General features: G+C 46.0%; 1 non-coding gene across 1 annotated transcript; it reads right to left on the bottom strand.

Annotated features, from left to right (window-relative positions):
* Positions 1-4,844: 4,844 nt before the first annotated feature.
* On the bottom strand, positions 4,845-4,982 carry LOC119948498. The gene has a single exon (XR_005456889.1). It is a non-coding gene; the product is annotated as a small nucleolar RNA SNORA7 (small nucleolar RNA).
* Positions 4,983-5,379: the final 397 nt, after the last annotated feature.

Below are 5,379 nucleotides of genomic sequence, written 5' to 3'. Positions count from 1 at the left end.
TTGAATATCCATCATCTTTGAGTGTAAAGGACAACTAGAAAAAGAGAATATGTCCGTTAGCTTTTTGTCCCCATCCCCTGGTGCCTGAAATTTCTTCTAATGCTTCAGCAAAAGCCAATGTTTCCAATTTGCCAATCAAATTGGAAGGGGTTTTCCCTTTTTTTCCAATTATCCCCCTTTAAAACAGTAAAAAAAAAAAACCCTCTCACAGTGTTGTCTTCCCATTCCCTCTGCCCTTTACTGTTTTTGAATATAGAAAATTAACTTTGTTGTATGCATATCTGTGAAGCTGGATTCTCTCAAGTCCTGTTAAAAGGAGGTCAGCTACTTGGGGTTTGGAGGATGAGAGCATGCTCTGCTCATTTATATCCATTTTATTCATTCGTTCATTCATTGTCATATTTATTGAGTGCTCACTGTGTGCAAAGCACTATACTAAGCGCTTGGGAGAGTACAATGTAACAAACTGACACAGTCCTGCCCACGACGAGCTCACAATCTAGACAGCCATTAATATAAATAAATGAATTACAGATCTATACATATGTGCTGTGGAGATGGGAGGGAGGATGAATGAAGGAGCAAGTTAAGAGTGGTGCAGAAGGAAGTGGGAGAAGAGGAGAAGACTTCTTTTTATCCTCTTAGCCAAAGAAAAACAAGAATTGAGAGACCAGTATGGGCTGAGATGAAGGAGATCTTCCTCTGACCCTGTCGGTTAAGGTCAGCCCAGTTGCTAACCTGCTTTAATACAAGGCTGCCCTAAGGCCAAATCCAAACTCAGCCAATCAATTAATCAGTGGCATTGACTGAGACCTTACTGTGTGCAAAGCACTGGACTAAGCGCTTGGGAGAATACAGTATATAACTGAGTTGGGAGGTACGTTCCCTGCCCACAACAAGCATACATTCGAGAGGACTCCTATCTTTGGTGATCTGTCTCACCTGCATCCAGCCCCTAGGGAGAACCTAGCTTTGGATCCTCCCTCCATCCTCCCATGGTAAGCGCACCACGCCGATCACAGTGAATGTCAGAAACAGGGCACATTTTCTCAGAGATGCGTTAAAGGGCCCCAATGCCTCCCAGTAGGCACCGAGGAAGGCAGCCTGGCCGGCTCAGCAGCCAGGACTTCCGCTGACCCATGCTGGAGAGGGCATCCCAGAATGTCACGGGCTCAGCTGCCAGCGACCGGGGTCGGTTATTCCACTAGGCAGCAGAGTCCCAGAGCTGCGCCTCTGTTGTGGCCAATTTTTTTACATCCTTAGCAAATCTTGCCCCATCATCACCCACTGGGCAATCGGCATCTGTTTCCCCTTTGTCCCTCTTCCCCAGGAAGGAACCTTCCACCCTCTTTGGATCAGGGCCAAGCTGGGTCCCCTGCTCCTCTTGGCCAGATGGCTGTCTGTTCTGTGCCAGGACTTTAGTGCTGCTGGCATGCCCTGGTTGGTATTAGCCCCCTGAGCTATAAATAGCTTCCACAGAATCCTCCGTTTGCTTGGTGCCTCCCCTCACAGATGAATAAGAAAGGGCATCATGGATTTCCCAGTTATCATCCACCAGCAGAATTATTCGGAGGACAATGGTACCGTAATGCCCAAAAGGCCCCTAGTGAACAGAGAATCAAACCAAACCCAGCGTGTCTGGTGTTGCTGTTTTATTCAACTAGAGGAAACCTCTTTTCTGGTGAATGCAACCCCATTCTGAAAGAAAGGAGAATTGGCAAAATAGCAGCAACATCTACTCCTCAAGAAAGTAAGAGAAAGAGGTATTTGCAGTGAGCACCGAAGCAGTGGAGTTCGGGTTGACAAAGTCTTAGAGAATATTGAACCAGGAGCAGAATTTGGTTTCTATTTCCGCCCTCTGAACTGCCATTAACTCTGCCTGAATTTCTGATATAGTATGGAATTGATTGTATTTTTTTTTTCCCAGTGAATGGTCAAGGGGAAGAATGCTCCTAAACTCTTCAGCCTTCTCCATTACTCTTCTTCTGGACTGCTTAGAGTAAGTTTAGAACAGCCCAAGAGAGATGTGATAGACCTTTGTAGGTAAAGATTTGGAAGGCAATGTGAATTTTGACTTGTGTTCGGGCCGTGCTCGGAGGTTCTTAGGTAAAAGGCAGTGGGCGTGGAAAAAGTATCCATGGAAAAGTGGTCCCAAGGATTCTTTGCACTCGCTGAGTCATCACCTCCCTTAGGACCCTGGCAATAGTTCCATTTTCACAAGCACTCGCAAAACTTCACTGTTCTGCTTTCATCTCTTAAATGTGGGTTTTTAGAGCAAACATTCTACCAGTTTCACGTAGAATAAATAGTGGCAAAAGTCATACCAACTTCTACTTTAGAGGAGCAGCATGGTGTAGTGGATAGAGCACGGGCCTGGGAGTCAGATGGTCATGGGGTCTAATCTCAGCTCTGCCCCTTGTCTGCTGTGTGACCTTGGGCAAGTCACTTCACTTCTCTGGCCCTCAGTTACCTCATCTGTAAAATGGGGATTGAGACTGTGAGCCCCATGTGGGACCAACCCAATTTGCTTGTATCCACCTCGGTGCTTAGTACAGTGCCTGGAACATAATAAGTGCTTAACATACCAAAATTATTATTATTACTTTACATCACATCTGGCAGGGGCCAAAATTTTCTGTTCAACATAAAGACAATCTTGATGCAAGTTAATGCACAATTAACTATTGACTACCGACTGTCATCAATAAATCATTCATATTTATTGAGCACTCACTATGTGCAGAGCATCATACTAAGCACTTGGAAGAGAAAAATATAACCTAGTTGGTGGACATGTTCCCCTCCCACAACAAGCTTACGGTCTAGAGACAAGTGTTGATATAAATAAATTATGGATAATTTCATAAGTGCTCTGGAGCTGAGGATGGGGTGAATAAAGTGTGCAAATCTAATTACAAGGGTGACACAGAAGGGAGTGAGAGAAGAGGAAACAGGTTAGTCAGAGAAGACCTCTTGAAGGAGATGTGCTTTTAATAAGACTTTGAAGGTGGGGAGACTGATCAACTGTTGGATATGAAAGGGGGAGGATGTTTCAGCCCAGAGTCAGGAGGTGGGCAAGGGCTCGGTGGCAAGATAGAAGAGATCGAGGTACAACAAGTAGGTTGGCATTAGAGGAACCAAGTGTGCAGACTGGGTTGTAGTAGGAGAGCAGTGAGACAAGGTAGGAAGAAGCAAGGTGATTGCGTGTTTTAAAGTCAATGGTCAGGAGTTTCTGTTTGTTACGGAGGTGAATGGGCAAATGCTGAAAGTTCTTGAGGAGTATTTTTTTTTTTAGAAAAATGAACCAGGCAGCAGAGTAAAATCTGGACTGGACTGCAGAGAGACAGGAGCCCAGGGGGGTCAGCAAGGAGGCTGATGCAGTAATCAAGGCAGGATAATAATAGTATGTATTAAATGCTTACTTAACACCCTGGGGTGTTGGGCACAGTCCCTGTCCCACGTGGAGCTCACAGTGTCAATCCCCATTTTACAGGTAAGGTAACTGAGGCACAGAGAAGTAAAGTGACTTGTCCGAGGTCACACAGCAGACAAGTGGTGGAGCCGAGGGTAACAGTTTAGATGAAAAGTAAAGGGCAGCTTTTAGTGACGTTGAGGAGGTCGAACTGACAGGATTTGGTGACAGGCTGAATATGGGTTGAATGAGAGAGACGAGAAGAAGATAATACCAAGGTTACGGGCTTGTGAGATGGGGGTTGGTGGTGGTGTCTACAGTGATGGGAAAGCCGGGGGAGGACAGGGTTTGGGTGGGAAGATGAGGAGTTTTGTTTTGGACATGTTAAGTTTGGGGTGTGGGCAGGACATCCAAATAGAGGTGTCTTGAAGGCAGGAGAAAATACGAGACTGCAGAGAAAGAGAGCAATCAAGGCTGGAGATGTAGATTTGAGAATCATCCTCACAGAGATGGAAGTTGAAGCTGTGGGAGTGAATAACTTCTCCAAGAGAGTGGGCGTAGAAGGAGAAGAGAACTGAGCCATGAGGGATTCCTACAGTCAGGGCGGTGGGAGGCAGAGGAGGAGCCCGCGAAAGAGACTGAGAATGAGTGGTCGGAGAGATGGGAGGAGAACCAGGAGAGGATGGTGTCAGTGAAGCTGAGGTCAGATAATATTTCCACGAGAAGGAGATGGCCCAAGGTATCACAGACAGCTGAGAGATCAAGGAGTAGAGACCGATGGCTTTGGCAAGAAGGAGATCATTGGTGACCTTTGAGAGGGCGGTTTCTGTGGAGCGAAGAAGGAAGAAGCCAGATTGGAGAGGATCAAGGAGAGGATTGGAGGAGAGGAAGTAGAGGCGGCAGGTGTAGACAACTCGCTCAAGGTGTTTGGAGCTGAATGGGAGGAGGGACGAAGGTGCGATAGCTTTCATCCCATTACTAGCATATGGGAAAGTATTTTCAGCTTGAAACGTTTGATGAAATCACTTTCCCTGAGCAGCCAGAAGTCTGTGTGGTATAAAACTTGTAAGAAACATCAATCCTGTTAGATAAATATTTCCTATTGCTCTTGAAATAGCTGCTACTGCCACAAATGCTTTTCCCACTGGTGTTGTCACAGTATTTAAGTAGTTACTTATCTGGTCTTTTCTGGGTGTCATTGACCTTGTCCTGTCTTATGCTGTCGAGTCGTCTCTGATCCTTAGTGACGCCAAGGACATATCTTTCCCAGAACGCCCCACCTCCATCCGCAATCGTTCTGGTACCGTATCCATAGAGTTTTCTTGGCAAAAATCCGGAAGTGGTTTACCAGTGCCTCCTTCTGCGCAGTAAACTGGAATCTCCGCCCTCGACTCTCTCCCATACCACTGCTGCCCGGCAAAGGTGAGTTTTGACTTGTAGCAGATTGCCTTCCACTCGCTAATCACTGGCCAAGCTCGGAATGGAATGGGAAGGCCTCTGCTTGACTCTCCCTCTCATAGTCGAGACTGGTAGAGCACTGGAAATTCTCCAGCTGCGACCCTGAGAGGGGGTGTCATTGACCAGATACCTTTAAACTTGAGATGGCCGGATTTCAGTTTACTGGTAATAATGAGTTATACATGCTGTAAATGTCCAATTGAGTCTATATTTTCCGCTACAAAGTATATTTCAGAACGGCGACTGACAATTGGAGTTCTTAACGCTATTGGTTCTCTGCCACAGTCCCGAGAGCGATCCCCAGCATGCAGTCTGGCCATGTTAACTTGTTGAAAGCAAATCCCTCCGGCCACTGTAGTTTTACTTCACTGGCCAAGAGCCCCAATAGAGTTGATGGGTCACTGTAAAAATTGATAAAGAAACTATTTCCAAAGACATAGAGGATTGTCTGTTGACCACTCTGCCCACTTTATAATTTTCCGTGTGAAAATGGTTTAATTGTCAGCTTC

Source organism: Tachyglossus aculeatus, chromosome X4, assembly GCF_015852505.1.
Source record: "Tachyglossus aculeatus isolate mTacAcu1 chromosome X4, mTacAcu1.pri, whole genome shotgun sequence".
NCBI classification, from domain to species: Eukaryota; Metazoa; Chordata; class Mammalia; order Monotremata; family Tachyglossidae; genus Tachyglossus; species Tachyglossus aculeatus.
Note: the sequence above shows the minus strand (reverse complement) of the source record. Positions and strands in the feature narration are given on the sequence as shown.